This window comes from Dermacentor silvarum, chromosome 1 (assembly GCF_013339745.2).
Source record: "Dermacentor silvarum isolate Dsil-2018 chromosome 1, BIME_Dsil_1.4, whole genome shotgun sequence".
Taxonomy (NCBI): Eukaryota; Metazoa; Arthropoda; class Arachnida; order Ixodida; family Ixodidae; genus Dermacentor; species Dermacentor silvarum.
The window spans coordinates 287914194-287930274 of NC_051154.1; the positions used below are offsets into that span (position 1 = coordinate 287914194).

A 16081-nucleotide genomic window follows, 5' to 3' on the forward strand; every position below is an offset into this window, starting at 1 on the left:
AACTGTTTCCATTGCGACCTCGGGAGCTTCCGTCACTTCAATTATATCTTTTGAAGGCATAGTCGTATTAGCAACTTCATGTTGACTAGCGGGCTTTTTGTCTGTGTTAGTTGCCGCGGCTACGGGGCCTTCGTCTTCGTTGGTGTCCTTCGTGTTCGTATCTTTCCGGGTGGCTTTGTCTCAACAGTTGTCACAGCGGAGTCTTCATGCTCATCTTCCCGTGTAGCTTCCTTGGCGTCATTGAGGTCCATAATATGTTCCGACGTATCATAACTTCGCGGTGGGCCTGCTACTGATGCATAAGATCGCACGCACATGGTCTCATCGTGGCCATAGCGGCGACAATGGCCACAGCGTGGGACACGACAGTCTCGTCGCATGTGTCCGATGCCGTGGCACCGGAGGCAGAGCGGTGCTCTGCCCGGAACAGAGACAAGCGCCAGGTCTTCCGCAACTCGCAGTTGATGCGGCAAGTCATCCGTACTCACGCCCACCTTCAGTTGTAAGGTCACTGACCTCGTTGTAGTATTCTTCTCGTTACAGCCTTGAACACGCCACTTATCTCTGGTGACTTCCAGGACTTTGCCGAATGGAGCCAATGCAGTGCCCACGTCTTCATCGGGAACGCCATGCAAAAGCCAGTACAGCTTTATCCTTAGCGCCTGGTTGCACGGATCGACTATAACGCAGCGTCGGTCTTTCACAGTGAAGTTTCCAGCTGCCAGCATCTTTTTCATTGCTTCGTTGTCACAGAACGTCACCGCCCAGACATCATTAATTTGATAAGCCCCTAGTGCGACCACTTCCGGCAGTAGCGAAAGTTGCTCGAGTGCATCTCTAAAATGTTCGACCCTATACGGCCTGGCTTTCAAATCGGCATGTAAAGAGACAGTGTCCTTCACAGTCGTACCTGAGGGCAAAGTCGGCAATACAATTTGGTAGTCCTGGCTGAACATCTCGGTTGACCTGTTACCGTCGCCTCGGGGGGCGGCTATACCTGCTCCTTGGGAGCTCATGAGACGCACGTCCGCACGCTACGGTGGCCGGAAGTGGAATCTGCGCCACGGAGGCGGCTGCTCGGCGCTCTCCCCACCACGCACATGCTACAAAAAATCTACCAGAATAAATACAACAAAAAAGCATCAAAAGGAGAAGCTTCGCCACCGGGAGGGCTCTAACCTCCAACCTTTCGGTTAACAGACGAACGCGCTAGCCGATTGCGCCACGGAGGCGGCTGCTCGGCGCTCTCCCCACCACGCACATGCTACAAAAAATCTACCAGAATAAATACAGCAAAAAAGCATCAAAAAGAAGAAGCTTCGCCCCCGGGAGGGCTCGAACCTCCAACCTTTCGGTTAACAGCCGAACGCGCTAGCCGATTGCGCCACGGAGGCGGCTGCTCGGCGCTCTCCCCACCACGCACTTGCTACAGAAAATCTACCAGAATAAATACAGCAAAAAGGCATCAAAAAGGAGAAGCTTCGCCCCCGGGAGGGCTCGAACCTCCAACCTTTCGGTTAACAGGCGAACGCGCTAGCCGATTGCGCCACGGAGGCTTTTTTTTTTCTTTATTGCCTGCTTGGCACAATACAGGGAAAACAATAATATAACATCATGTTAAAAATGCTAACTTGTCTATAGTTAGCATATGTGGGCTAAAAATGCTTTAGGGCCAAGAGTTCACCCAGAAAAACATACCAATCAGGTTTTTCATCCTGCTGCTTGTATACATCTCGTAAATACGCAATGCTTTCGTTGAAGTTGTCTCTGGCTGACCTTGGGTTTACATCCTCATTGCGCACTGACATTCTGGTTTTCCATACACTGTGCATTACTAGAATCATTAACATATCATAGGGCACACTTTCGCTGTCGACCGGGAGAAATCGAATGCCATAAGGTGTGAGCGGCAGTTTCTTTTAAAGTTCTTTGGAGAATGTCCCATAGAAAGACAGCATCGCCACAATCGAGAAACATGTGCTCGATCGTTTCGGGCCTTTTGCATATTATACAATTTACCGACCACGGCACGAATATGCCTCTTTCTTGCAACCACGGTTTTGTAGAAAGTGTGCCGCTATGTAGCATGAAAAAAAAAAGTTTTGATCGACGACCGGATGGCCATTCTTTTAACCCTTTTTAAGACATTGCTGCCAGGTCCTGGCTTGTACAACGTTCGATACAAAGGCACGGGTATCATCACATCGATTAGGTCTTTGTACAGACGTTTTCTTTTAACATCGCTCAGATATTCCATTGAAAATCTGACTTTTAACAATTGGAAGGCGGCAACAATTTCGTGCATGTATCCACGAATGCTGGGTTGCATAATGGCACGTGACGACACAATAACATCTGGCAAAGCGTTTGCTAGTCTTACTTGCAAAAAGGTCCTCAAAAATATATTCGTTTGATCGCGAAAAAAAATGAACCTAGAGACAATTTGTCTCACAAACAAATGAATCAAGCCCAGTCCTCCGGACCGCACTGGAAGAAACAGGTTGGTGCGGCTTACCCTTTCCCATGGTGAATTCCACACAAAGACTGCTAACACTCTATGCAGTCGTTGAATACCTAAACGCGACATGTGCAGTGCTTGCAAGACGTACCATACCCTAGCAATAATGAAAATGTTGCACACTGTGGCTCGGGAAAAAATCGATAAATCCCGTCCAGCCCATTTTTTTTTTGCATTTTCGCGAGCTTTGTCTGTCTCCTCTTTCCAGTATTCTTGTGTGTCCTTGTAATGTTGGAGTGGTACGCCTAGGTATTTGCTCGGAGTAGTTGCCCATTGGATGTTGGCGTACGTGACCGGTGTGCTATCCCAGTCACCGTGCCAAATCCCCTGACATTTATCCCAGTTTATTCTACTCCCGGTATACTGACAGAAAACCGTGGCATCTCTTATAACTTTTGTTACACTTTCTCTATCAGTACAGAAGACAGCTATATCATCGGCGTAAGACAATACTTTGACCTCGCATGCCATGAGGCGAAATCCTTTTATGTGCTCATTTTTAATAATCTTTAAACAAAAGGGCTCTAAGTAAATGCAAAAAAGTAGTGACGACAAAGGGCACCCTTGTTTCACTGAAGAGACAATCTGAATGCTTTCGCTTACTTGTTTGTTTACTATAACTGAAGCAGTGCATTCGGTGTACGACATTTTAACACCTTCCAATATTATTTTTCCCACATTAACATATTTTAAAATAGAAAACAATATTTCATGTGTGACAAGGTCAAAAGCCTTTTCCAGATCTATTTGCAGCATGGCAACGTGGTTGGCAAATACATCACAACACTCTAAAATATTTCTTGCTACATGAATGTTCGTCGTTATGCTTCTACCTTTAATTCCACATGTCTGGCGTGGTCCGACTATATCTTTAATAAAGCCCTGTAATCTTCTTGCCAATACCTTCATAAATACCTTGTAATCTACGTTAGCGAGGGTAATTGGGCGGTAAGAACCAACCAAGAGTTGCTTAAGCCGGTCGTCTGTTTTTTGAATCAGAATGATATGTGACTGCCGGAAAGAAAGCGGAAGTTTTCCGACGTCATATGCCTCTCGTATCACTGCATGCAGTACTTCAGCCATGCAACTTTTGAATTTCTTGTAAAAAGCTGAACCCAGTCCATCGGGACCGGGAGACTTTCCGAGCTTAGTTCATCGATTGCCTTTTCGATTTCCGTTACTGTAATTGATGCTTCTAGAAATGATGTTGCGTCCTCATCCAGTTGTGGCATTAGCGGTAGAAAAGCATTTTCAAATCCCTCATTAATTTCTTTCTTTTGGCCAAACAAATTCCGAAAGTGTTCTACAAAAGCATTTTCTATTTCACTTTTCTTATCTGTTACTACGCCTCGGTACTTTATTTCTGTGATTTCGTTTTTTGTCGCGTATCTTTTTTCGTCGCTAATGGCGCGTTTGGTGGGTGTTTCGCCCATCCACAAACGCTCCGTACGGGCCCGTATTACAGCACCTCTATTATTTTCGATGTCGATAAGCTCAAGCTGTCGCTTGGTATCTCGAATTTCTTTGCTGCGCAGGCCGGGGGCAACGCTTTCTTGGCTTATCAAGAAGTCCAATTGGGCTTGCAGTTCTTTTTCTTGTTTTAGTTTGACGTGCTTAAGTTCAGAAGCTCGTTCTATTGCTTTAATCTTTATCTTTTCTTTGAAAAGCTCCCATTTACCAATAATACACTGGTGCTCTTCTTCTAGTAACTCATTCAGGTTTTCCTTCACGTAGTCCACGAAAGGTTTATCATCCAATAGATTGTCAATAAGTTTCCAGAGCTGCCAATTAAATCTACTTTTTCTTTTTTCTTCACCAAGCGAGAAAGACACTAAACTGTGGTCACTGAAAGAAACATGATTCACCGTGTAATTGATGCACAAGGGCACAAGAGCAGTCGATATGTAAGCTCTATCGAGTCTCGCGTGGCTATTTCCTTGAAAATGTGTGAACTGTGGAATGTTATTATCCGAAAACAAAGAAGCTACGTCATCTAATTTGTGTTCTTGTACTATGGCGCTCAATAATATTGCACTTTTATCTCGGATGGGTTGTTTATTTGCTCTATCTTCTGGTGCGCAAACACAATTGGAATCGCCAAGTAATACCACTGGTTTATCGCAAAGCAGGTACTTTTCCATTTCCTCAAAAAACGATCTCCGGTCACGTTCCCTGTTCGGTGCATACGTGTTAATCACCCTCCAATTTTTTCCGGCAAAGGTAAAATCACAAACAATGTATCGGCCACTTTGACAAACACTTAGTGAATCTTCAACGATCCCGATAGAATTTCGAAGAAAAAAATTGTCAGTTTCGCCCTAAGGGCGAAGCGATGAATGCGATAGCAACACAGCAATGTCATACGAAGTAAGGTGAGCGGCTTTGGTAGCAATATGAATTGTAGTAAACATGAGCTGATTAAGTAAGCAGGTGTGCTGCGGCGTAAGTAGACCGACATGAAGAGAGACTCGATGACCACGAGAAGGCGCGTGTGAAACGGTGGTGTTGATGAGAAGCGCTTCCCGTGGGCAGCGCGTGCGAAGGGACACACCTGTAGCGCTGCACTGCCGACCCGGGCAGCATTGCATGTGTAGCGTGCGTTGGAAAATGTGGCCCGACTATTACTAACTGATTGAAGAAGCGTGGTGTGAGCGCGCACAAACAAACATGAATAGATCACACTGAATGACTGCAGACAACGACCGTCAAAACGCTGGCAGCGAGCGGATATATACGCCGCAGCAGGGGGCGAAGGTACGCGCGGTCTATCGCTTCAACGGAAACTGAGCGGCGAATGCGCATAAAGGTCAGAGCCGTGTGGAGATAAGAGACGGTGCGGTCGAACGAACGACGAGCGCGGTTGTTGGCAGCGTAGAAGTGCGCCCCCCCCCCCCCCCCGCTCCTTCCGGCGCTGGCTTCCCGCTTCCTTGCTTGCGCGTGGGAGAGATAAGAGACTGTGCGGACGAGCGACGAGCGCGGTTGTTGGCAGAGAAGTGCCCCCCCCCCCCCCTGTTCCCTCCGGCGCTGGCTTTCCGCTTTCTTGCTTGCGCGTGGGAGATTGAGTGCGTTCGCTCTCCGTGATAGCGCGCGTCCCCGCACGCTGCCTCTTGGGCATACGGCGCGCGGCGAAGATTTTATCTATACCGAACCTCACGGCGACGCCGACGGCAGAAATCCGGTTGAAGTGTCCATATAATTGCTATCGCAATAAAAGAGCACAACCTGCCGACAAGCCCACTGCATGGCTTATGCATACATTGTATCGATTTCGGAAGGGTAACAACATGCGATCGCTCTGTTCTTGCGTTTCTATCTTTGTCTCCTGAACTGCTATGACGTCCAGTTCATTTTCTAACATCAGGCGGCTAAGCTGGTACTGACGTCGCCGAGACGCCAGACCTCTCGCATTTATTCTCGCTATACGTAGTTCTGTTCCTGATTTTAACGCCATATTTAATAAGGTGCAGGTTGATCGCATGGGATTACCCGTTTACAATGTGAAGCAGTAAGCATTGTGGAAGACTTACAGCAGACCTTGCAGTCACTCCTCTTATGTGGTGCAATGTACGCCATGGGCCTCTTCAATCCGCAAGGCTTCACAACACTTGCACTCAGTCCGACCATAGTCCCCGAAAACTCCCCCGAAGACCACCCACACAGACCCATGCGGAGACTCAGCGTCAAGGTGGCGGTTTGTCCGCCGACCGTCGTTCGGCCGAAATATTCGGCCGTGGTTTCATTGAGGTCCGCCTTGTGGTCATTTCCTTGAACGGTGGTTCTGTCCCTTCACCTCTTTTGTCCGCCTTTTCCTCGACGCTTTCCTTTAATGGCCGCTTGATAGGCTGTCCACTGGAGCTTTAGACGACTTCCATACAAGTCTCTTGGTTTTCCGCCACCTTTGTATCCTCGCTGGTAGGTTGACAGGTGTCCTTCGATGTGGCAGCTTTTACGACTGCCGGACCTTGGTTTTGAGGCTCGCCCGCAGGTGGTTCACGCCTTTCCTCCAGCTTAGATTTGCTGGCTGACAATGTTACCATTTTTCCGGTTGCGGCGTCACCTGAAGGCTTGGCAGCTTCCTCGGCGTCGGTTTCGTCCATGAGGAGCTCGGATGGTTCCTCAGCACTCGAAGGCCCTGTCAGGCTGGCGTATGTCTTAGGGCATTGTCCTTCTTCATGTCCGAATCTTCGGCATGCGCTGCATTTTGGAACTCTGCAGTCGCGGCGGATGTGCCCCGTCGTATGACAGCGAAGGCACATTGGTGCACGACCCGATACGACAACCAAAGCTTGTTCGCCTGCGACGTTCACCTGGTGTGGTAGGTCTTCAAGCTTGACGCCGGCTTTGAGTCGCAGGGACACCAACCGGGTGGTGGACCCCTTGTGAGCAATTCCGTGAACACGCCACCGTTCTCTGCTGATTTCCGTCACTCTTCCATAAGGCAGGAAAGCCACGCGCACGTCGTCGTCTGGAATGTTGTGTAGTAGCCAGTGAACTTTCATTCTTACATCTTGATTTCCAGTATCAATGACGACGCAGCGTCGGCCTTTGACCTTCAGTTCACTTGCAGCGAGTATCTTCTTGACGGCTTCAGCACTCTTGAAAGTTACGGCCCACACATGGCTCATTCGATACGCCTCTAAGGCGATGACCTCAGGAAGCAGTGTCAACCCAGCCAGCACGTCGCGAAAGTCCTCTACTCGGTAAGGTCGCGCTTGAACGTCCCCGTGAAGAAAAACTGTATTAATAACAAAACGACCTGTTGGCAAATTCGGCAAAATCATCTCGTAGTCTCGTTCCTGTGAAAAATTCCTGTTCCCGCGGCTGGAAGTAGCCGCTGTAGCCGCTCCTGCGGAGCCCGTCATCGCACGTCCGTTCGCTTCGACGGCCGGAAGTGGAATCATTGCGCCACGGAGGCGGCTGCTCAGCGCTCTCCCCACCACGCACTTGCTACAGAAAATCTACCAGAATAAATACAACAAAAAAGCATCAAAAGGAGTAGCTTCGCCCCCGGGAGGGCTCGAACCTCCAACCTTTCGGTTAACAGCCGAACGCGCTAGCCGATTGCGCCACGGAGGCGGCTTCTCGGTGCTCTCCCCACCACGCACTTGCTACAGAAAATCTACCAGAATAAATACAACAAAAAAGCATCAAAAGGAGAAGCTTCGCCCCCGGGAGGGCTCGAACCTCCAACCTTTCGGTTAACAGCCGAACGCGCTAGCCGATTGCGCCCCGGAGGCGGCTTCTCGGCGTTCTCCCCACCACGCACTTGCTACAGAAAATCTACCAGAATAAATACAACAAAAAAGCATCAAAAGGAGAAGCTTCGCCCCCGGGATGGCTCGAACCTCCAACCTTTCGGTTAACAGCCGAACGCGCTAGCCGATTGCGCCATGGAGGCGGCTTCTCGGCGCTCTCCCCACCACGCACTTGCTACAGAAAATCTACCAGAATAAATACAACAAAAAAGCATCAAAAGGAGAAGCTTCGCCCCCGGGAGGGCTCGAACCTCCAACCTTTCGGTTAACAGCCGAACGCGCTAGCCGATTGCGCCACGGAGGCGGCTTCTCGGTGCTCTCCCCACCACGCACTTGCTACAGAAAATCTACCAGAATAAATACAACACAAAAGCATCAAAAGGAGAAGCTTCGCCCCCGGGATGGCTCGAACCTCCAACCTTTCGGTTAACAGCCGAACGCGCTAGCCGATTGCGCCACGGAGGCGGCTTCTCGGCGCTCTCCCCACCACGCACTTGCTACAGAAAATCTACCAGAATAAATACAACAAAAAAGCATCAAAAGGAGAAGCTTCGCCCCCGGGAGGGCTCGAACCTCCAACCTTTCGGTTAACAGCCGAACGCGCTAGCCGATTGCGCCACGGAGGCGGCTTCTCGGCGTTCTCCCCACCACGCACTTGCTACAGAAAATCTACCAGAATAAATACAACACAAAAGCATCAAAAGGAGAAGCTTCGCCCCCGGGAGGGCTCGAACCTCCAACCTTTCGGTTAACAGCCGAACGCGCTAGCCGATTGCGCCACGGAGGCGGCTTCTCGGCGCTCTCCCCACCACGCACTTGCTACAGAAAATCTACCAGAATAAATACAACAAAAAAGCATCAAAAGGAGAAGCTCCGCCCCCGGGAGGGCTCGAACCTCCAACCTTTCGGTTAACAGCCGAACGCGCTAGCCGATTGCGCCCCGGAGGCGGCTTCTCGGCGTTCTCCCCACCACGCACTTGCTACAGAAAATCTACCAGAATAAATACAACAAAAAAGCATCAAAAGGAGAAGCTTCGCCCCCGGGAGGGCTCGAACCTCCAACCTTTCGGTTAACAGCCGAACGCGCTAGCCGATTGCGCCACGGAGGCGGCTTCTCGGCGCTCTCCCCACCACGCACTTGCTACAGAAAATATACCAGAATAAATACAACAAAAAAGCATCAAAAGGAGAAGCTTCGCCCCCGGGAGGGCTCGAACCTCCAACCTTTCGGTTAACAGCCGAACGCGCTAGCCGATTGCGCCACGGAGGCGGCTTCTCGGTGCTCTCCCCACCACGCACTTGCTACAGAAAATCTACCAGAATAAATACAACAAAAAAGCATCAAAAGGAGAAGCTTCGCCCCCGGGAGGGCTCGAACCTCCAACCTTTCCGTTAACAGCCGAACGCGCTAGCCGATTGCGCCACGGAGGCGGCTTCTTTTTCTTTCTTTATTGCCGGTTTTTCAACAACAAAACACGTAGCACACATCACAAATGAGACGTCAAAACAAAGTTACAATAAAGGTGGTTATTGTTGTGCACATAATGCCGTCAGTCACGTGGTGACTGGCGATGTCAATTAAAATTCTTTTAGTGTAACCAAGGGTTCCACACTGGCAATCCAGGGGGAAACACATTCTTTTGTTTTTTCTACCTCTATTAAACGAGCCATGCTCTCTCGAAAGTACAGCCTTGCCGGTCTTCTATCTGGTTCACAGTAGAAGCCAGCCATTCGTGAGCGCCATATACTGTGCAGGCCAGTCAACATAATCAGATCAAAAGGTACTTCTTCTTCGTTGTCTATTGCAAGGTACCTGATGCCGTGCGTATCTAGCGGGAATTCTTTTTTCATTGTCCGCTGCAACACATCCCAAAAAAAGACCCCCTCCCAACAGTGAAGAAAAACGTGATCGATGGTTTCCGGTTGTTTGCAAATAAAACAGTGAGAACCCCAGGGCATATAAAACCCACGCTCCTCCAGGAAAGTTCTCACTGGTAGCGTCCCGGTATGCAGTTTGAAAAAGAATGATTTCACACTTGGCGCTACTTGCATTCTTTTAACTCTTTTCAGGACATTCTGACCCTGGCCTGCACTGTATATGGCTATGTACAAGGGAATTGGCAACACTATGTCACATATGTCTTTATACAATTTTCTCTTTGTAACAGAATACAAATAATTATTGGAAAACCGAACGCACAGAAATCGCACACTTGACACTACTTCCCGAAAGTAACCCTGCACCGTACCCGACATGACATGGGTGCTAATAACATAGTCGGGTAACAGTCGCCCTAACCTTGCCTGGCACACCGTTTGCAGGAATGGGTCGCTTACCTCGCGAAAAAAGAAAAACCGGTTCACTAACTGTTTGATAAAGAGATGTGCCAGTCCAAGCCCCCCACACTTTACTCTCCTGAACAAGTTTGTGCGACTGCACCTTTCCCAGGTAGATCCCCACACAAAGATCGCAAAAACCCTATGCAATTTTTGCACATTTACCCTAGAACAGTACATAACTTGCATCACATACCATAATTTAGCCACAAAAAACATGTTACACACGGTAGCCCTCGCAAACATGGAGAGATAATTAGCCCTCCAAGCATTCGCCTTTTCACGTAAGAGGTCTGCTTGTTGCTGCCAGTAGTCATTATTATTTTTGTAGTACTGAAGTGGCACACCGAGGTACTTCACAAGCATCCTCTGCCACACGACGTTGGCAAAAATGTCCGGCGTCGACGGTCAAACTCCGTGCCAAAATCCCAGGCACTTTCCCCAGTTTACCCGACTTCCTGTAACGTCGCTGAAAACTTTGACAGCTCTAATGGACTCTTCGATGCTTTCATAATCGATACAACACACTGCAACATCATCGGCATACGCAAGCAATTTCACCTCTGACGAATGTAAACGAAAACCGTTAACAGCATTATTTTCAAGTATTGACAGACATAACGTTTCAATGTAAATGCAGAACAAAAGTGGACTGATGGGGCAGCCCTGGCGAACGGAACGCTGGATTTTTATGGGGGCCCCCAATGCCTTGTTAATAATTAGTCTGGTAGAGCAATTCTGATACGCCAGAGCTACACCGTCCATGATGATGGACCCGACATTAATGTGTTCTAATATGGTAAACAAAATAACATGCGCTACACAATCAAATGCCTTCTCCAGGTCCAACTGGAGTACGGCCACACATGCTTCCAGGGAATCACAACACTCTAGAACGGACCGCATCTTGTGAACATTCGTAGCTATAGTGCGACCCTTAATTCCACATGTTTGGTGCGGACCGACTATGTCTTTAATAACTGTCTGAAGTCTGGCAGCTAGAACTTTCATTAAAACCTTGTAGTCCACATTTGTGAGTGCTATTGGTCTATATGATGTTACATGCTTCAGCTTGTCCTCATCCTCTGACTTCGGAATCAGCACCGTGTGGGATTCACTGAACGACGGTGGTAATACCTTTCCTTCGTACGCTTCGTTGAAAACTGCTACGAGCACTTCTGACAATTCCTTTTTAAATCGCTTGTACCACGCAGCGCAAAGCCCATCAGGGCCAGGCGATTTGCCGGGATTCAAGTTATCAATCGCGCGTTCCACTTCAAAAACACTTATCGGTGCTTCTAATGCAGCTTTCGTTTCAACACTCAGTTGGGGCATGCGTGCTAAAAACTTCGTTTTAAAGCGTTTCAGGTCTACATGCCTATGTGCAAATAGATTCTCATAGTGCTGAAAGAACACACGTGCTATGCTATCGGTACCTGTAACTTCGTGACCGCCCGCTTCGATCACGTCAATCTGATTGCGTCGTGCGTGCGCCTTTTCCAGTCCAAGCGCCCTTTTTGTGGGTGTCTCCCCCACAGCAAAGGACTCGGCTCTAGCATGAACAATCGCGCCGCGATAACGCTCCTCGTCATGCAGTTCAAGTTGCTGTTTGATATTCCGTATATCACTTTTGAATGCTCCCGGCTCTTGGCACTCCAGTTCTGTTAACTTTTCCAAGGTTGTTCTTAGTTCTTTTTCTTTCTTTTTTGCTTCATAATTTAGTGTGACGGTACGATCGATGGTTTTCATTTTAATCCGCTGTTTAAACTCTTCCCATCGTTCTGCAAATTTACCTTCTCCTTTCAGAAGAGTTTCTGCAATGCACTCCAACACCTCTGTTACGAAACTTTCATCAGTGGTCAGTTTCGAATTCATTTTCCACAGTTCCCAAGAGAATCTGCAACCTTTTGTCTTTCTTCCTATGTCACATTTAACTAGACAATGATCGGTGAAGGAAATAGGACAGACATTGTAACTGTTGCACATCGGTATTGCTGCAAGCGACACGTAAATGCGATCTAAACGCGCATGGCTGTTTCCCTGAAAGTGCGTGAAACGCACATCTCGCGTCCCCATCATGCAGTCAGCCACGTCCTCCAATTCCCATTCAGTAATTATCTCGGCCAAAATGTCCCGACCTTTATCGCTCTTTAGGCCTCGATTTGACCTATCTCTGGCATTGAGAACACAATTAAAATCACCTAACAGTACCATATGCTTATCAGAAGACATGTGCTCATTTAACTTTGAGAAAAAAAGCGACCGATCTTCTGACACATTTGGCGCATAAATACACACCACACGCCATTCAAGTCCACTCAATACAAAATCGCACGAAACTAACCGGCCGGATGAACATGAAAAAATACGTTGCACCGCGAGACCCGATAATTTCTTGACAAACAATACGCAACCCGCCGACGTCCCTATGGCGTGGCTCACTATCGCGTAATACCGCGACGTAAACCGCTGCACCATGCTCCGTGTCTCCTCGTCACCATCCACTTTTGTCTCTTGCACTGCTAACACGTCAAGGTCATGGTCCACCAGGAGCCTGAACACTTGGCTCTGCTTTCGCTTGGCGGCCAGACCTCGAACGTTTAGCGTCGCCAATCTAAGCGTCGGGTTGGTAGCCATGGCTGTCTAGTGAAATGAGATTGGGCCCGGAGCATGGTGCTTACCTTTAGCGTCTAGCTCTCCGCTAGACGCCCCCAGGTCCACCCGGTGGACCGGTGCCACTGGAGAGCAGTGGTGGCTTGTTGCCAGTCTTTTTTTCCGCTGTATTAATGTTGGGACGTGGCTTGTAGCTGCTGCGCCTGCCCACAGATGTCTTCGAAGGCGGCCCGTCCTCGCTACTTCCTTGGTTCGCTGCGTTGCTGCCTGCAGGCTGTTCAAGAGGACGTTTGACAGAGGCTCCGACGTTGCTGCCCGTTGCGTCGTTCTTTTCCGACGGGTCTTCCACTGTCTGCATTGGCACACATGCTTCCGCTGAGTTGATTGTGCTTTCTTCCGTAGTCTTGTCCGTTGTATCTTCTGCCCCTCCATCGGTAGCCTTGTTGTCCACTGGTGCCACCGCCTCGACAGCCGGTGCAAGCGAACAGGCTGCCGCACTTGGGGTTGCCTGGTCTCCTGCCCCTTTTGCCGCGTCCTCGGCCTCGGCCACATCCATCACCAACTGCGCGGCGTCGTCACCCTCGGCCGGCCCGGTCGCAGAAGCGTACGTGCGTATGCACTGGTCTTCCGAGTGACCAAACCTGCGGCATTGCGAGCACCGAGGGACCTTGCACTCCCGACGTACATGACCAGAGCCTTGGCAGCGCAAGCACTGCATTGGGCGGCCAGGCACGACAACAAGTGCCAGTTCACCTGCGACCCTGATTTGGTGTGGGAGGTCTTCCAGCTTCACGCCGCTCTTGAGCAACACGGAGCGGGTAGTCGTCCCCTTGTCGCTGATTCCTTGTACCCGCCATCGCTCTCGGGTGACCTGAACGACCTTTCCAAAGGCCGCCCAGCGCCGTTCTTACATCTTCATCAGCCACACCGTGTATTAGCCAATGAAGACGCAGCCGTACCTGCTGGTCTTGGGGGTCAACCACGATGCAGCGCCGCCCCTTTACCTTGAGCTCCTTGACGTCCAGCAGCCGTTTCGTGGCGTCGGCGGCGTTGTTCATGGTCACCGCCCAGACGTGGTTGATCTGGTAAGCCCCAAGCGCAAGCACCTCCGGCAGCAGTCCTGTTGGGCCGAGAGCGTCCCGAAAATCCTCAGCTCTGTAAGGCCTGGCTCGCACGTCACCGTGCAAAAATACGGTGTTCAACACCACGCGTCCTTTTGGCAGGGGAGGCAAAATAATCTGATAGCCTGTGTCGTCTTCGCAGTTCACCCTGTTTCCGCGGCCAACTAGGGCCGCTGTCGCCGCTCCATTGGAGCCCATGACTCTGCTGACCGTTCAGCTCGGCTGCCGGAAGCAGAATGGCACGGAGGCGGCTTCTCGGCGCTCTCCCCACCACGCACTTGCTACAGAAAATCTACCAGAATAAATACAACAAAAAAGCATCAAAAGGAAAAGCTTCGCCCCCGGGAGGGCTCGAACCTCCAACCTTTCGGTTAACAGCCGAACGCGCTAGCCGATTGCGCCACGGAGGCGGCTGCTCGGTGCTCTCCCCACCACGCACTTGCTACAGAAAATCTACCAGAATAAATACAACAAAAAAGCATCAAAAGGAGAAGCTTCGCCCCCGGGAGGGCTCGAACCTCCAACCTTTCGGTTAACAGCCGAACGCGCTAGCCGATTGCGCCACGGAGGCTGCTTCTCGGCGCTCTCCCCACCACGCACTTGCTACAGAAAATCTACCAGAATAAATACAACAAAAAAGCATCAAAAGGGGAAGCTTCGCCCCCGGGAGGGCTCGAACCTCCAACCTTTCGGTTAACAGCCGAACGCGCTAGCCGATTGCGCCACGGAGGCGGCTGCTCGGTGCTCTCCCCACCACGCACTTGCTACAGAAAATCTACCAGAATAAATACAACAGAAAAGCATCAAAAGAAGAAGCTTCGGCCCCGGGAGGGCTCGAACCTCCAACCTTTCGGTTAACAGCCGAACGCGCTAGCCGATTGCGCCACGGAGGCGGCTTCTCGGCGCTCTCCCCACCACGCACTTGCTACAGAAAATCTACCAGAATAAATACAACAAAAAAGCATCAAAAGGAGAAGCTTCGCCCCGGGGAGGGCTCGAACCTCCAACCTTTCGGTTAACAGCCGAACGCGCTAGCCGATTGCGCCACGGAGGCTTTTTTTTTTCTTTATTGCCTGTTACATAACTGATGGCGCACAGGAATTCACCGCCTCGAATTCAAAACAGAAAAAGACAGTACAGTTCTAGGTACAAGTGTACCTTGTCAGTAAATGTTTAAAACAGCTTAATGGCTGCAAGCTGTTCAAAGGTTGGTAACCACTCAGGTGGTTCACTGAGTACTTTATAGACTTCGCGAATAAACAAGATGTTTTCTATAAAATATTCTCTTGCCCGTTTTGCGCGTACATCTTCATTTCGCACCGCCATTCGTGTTTTCCACACGCTGTGCATGCAGAGTAACATCACCATGTCACATGGCACGCCTTCTGTCTCATCAAAAGGTAAAAACCGGATTCCAAAGGGTGTTAATGGGAATTCTTTCTTAATGGTCCTTTGTAGAATGTCCCAAAGGAAGACTGAATCCCAGCACTCCAGAAAAATGTGCTCAATTGTTTCCGGTTTCTTGCAGATGTGGCAATTAACACTCCAGGGTACAAAGATCCCTTTCTCCTGCAGCCATGGCTTGACAGGAAGCGTGCCAGTGTGTAGCATAAAGAAAAAGGTTTTTGTCGTTGGTCTTACTGGCATTCCTTTAACACGCTTCAACACGTTCTGCTCTCGCCCCAGTGCATATATTGCACGGTATATTGGCACGGGACACATTATATTTATTAAATCCTTATATAATCGCTTTCTTGCGACAGTACTAAGGTACTCCATAGAAAAGTGTGCTTTTAAAAGACGGAAAGCACTTATCACTTCGAACAAAAAACCTCGGACAACTACTTTCCTTCTAGCACATGACGTCACTACATACTCTGGCAGTGCGTCACCTAATCGCGTCTGGATAACGCACCGCAAAAAACAATTGCTTTCATCTCGCAAGAATATGAATCGCGACACTATCTGTTTCAAAACAAATGCGATAACCCCAAACCTCCTTTCTGCACTGAATGAAACAGATTCAAACGACTCATGCGCTCCCATCCGGACCCCCACACGAACGAAGCAAACACCCTGTGCAACTTCTGTACACACACTCGCGACATACATAAAACTTGTAACATGTAATACACTTTGGCTACAAGAAACACATTGCACACCGTGGCTCTCGCGAATATTGACAGATTCTTGCCACCCCACTTCGTTGTTTGTGCTTTAAGCCGCTCGGTTTGCTC

At 49.4% G+C, this 16081-nt stretch overlaps 1 protein-coding gene and 18 non-coding genes across 19 annotated transcripts in view; all 19 read right to left on the minus strand.

Moving 5' to 3' along the window:
* The window catches only part of LOC125942841 (uncharacterized), a 178908-nt gene that overhangs the window by 56806 nt on the left and 106021 nt on the right, over window positions 1–16081 (minus strand). The gene's annotated exons all lie outside the window — the stretch shown is intronic.
* Trnan-guu (transfer RNA asparagine (anticodon GUU)) lies at window positions 1321–1394 on the minus strand. Its single transcript has one exon. It is a non-coding gene; the product is annotated as a tRNA-Asn (tRNA).
* Trnan-guu (transfer RNA asparagine (anticodon GUU)) lies at window positions 1483–1556 on the minus strand. Its single transcript has one exon. It is a non-coding gene; the product is annotated as a tRNA-Asn (tRNA).
* Window positions 7521–7594, minus strand: Trnan-guu (transfer RNA asparagine (anticodon GUU)). Its single transcript has one exon. It is a non-coding gene; the product is annotated as a tRNA-Asn (tRNA).
* Window positions 7682–7755, minus strand: Trnan-guu (transfer RNA asparagine (anticodon GUU)). Its single transcript has one exon. It is a non-coding gene; the product is annotated as a tRNA-Asn (tRNA).
* Window positions 7843–7916, minus strand: Trnan-guu (transfer RNA asparagine (anticodon GUU)). The gene has a single exon. It is a non-coding gene; the product is annotated as a tRNA-Asn (tRNA).
* On the minus strand, window positions 8004–8077 carry Trnan-guu (transfer RNA asparagine (anticodon GUU)). The gene has a single exon. It is a non-coding gene; the product is annotated as a tRNA-Asn (tRNA).
* Trnan-guu (transfer RNA asparagine (anticodon GUU)) lies at window positions 8165–8238 on the minus strand. The gene has a single exon. It is a non-coding gene; the product is annotated as a tRNA-Asn (tRNA).
* Trnan-guu (transfer RNA asparagine (anticodon GUU)) lies at window positions 8326–8399 on the minus strand. Its single transcript has one exon. It is a non-coding gene; the product is annotated as a tRNA-Asn (tRNA).
* Window positions 8487–8560, minus strand: Trnan-guu (transfer RNA asparagine (anticodon GUU)). The gene has a single exon. It is a non-coding gene; the product is annotated as a tRNA-Asn (tRNA).
* Trnan-guu (transfer RNA asparagine (anticodon GUU)) lies at window positions 8648–8721 on the minus strand. The gene has a single exon. It is a non-coding gene; the product is annotated as a tRNA-Asn (tRNA).
* On the minus strand, window positions 8809–8882 carry Trnan-guu (transfer RNA asparagine (anticodon GUU)). Its single transcript has one exon. It is a non-coding gene; the product is annotated as a tRNA-Asn (tRNA).
* Window positions 8970–9043, minus strand: Trnan-guu (transfer RNA asparagine (anticodon GUU)). The gene has a single exon. It is a non-coding gene; the product is annotated as a tRNA-Asn (tRNA).
* On the minus strand, window positions 9131–9204 carry Trnan-guu (transfer RNA asparagine (anticodon GUU)). Its single transcript has one exon. It is a non-coding gene; the product is annotated as a tRNA-Asn (tRNA).
* Window positions 14181–14254, minus strand: Trnan-guu (transfer RNA asparagine (anticodon GUU)). Its single transcript has one exon. It is a non-coding gene; the product is annotated as a tRNA-Asn (tRNA).
* Window positions 14342–14415, minus strand: Trnan-guu (transfer RNA asparagine (anticodon GUU)). Its single transcript has one exon. It is a non-coding gene; the product is annotated as a tRNA-Asn (tRNA).
* Window positions 14503–14576, minus strand: Trnan-guu (transfer RNA asparagine (anticodon GUU)). Its single transcript has one exon. It is a non-coding gene; the product is annotated as a tRNA-Asn (tRNA).
* Trnan-guu (transfer RNA asparagine (anticodon GUU)) lies at window positions 14664–14737 on the minus strand. The gene has a single exon. It is a non-coding gene; the product is annotated as a tRNA-Asn (tRNA).
* Window positions 14825–14898, minus strand: Trnan-guu (transfer RNA asparagine (anticodon GUU)). Its single transcript has one exon. It is a non-coding gene; the product is annotated as a tRNA-Asn (tRNA).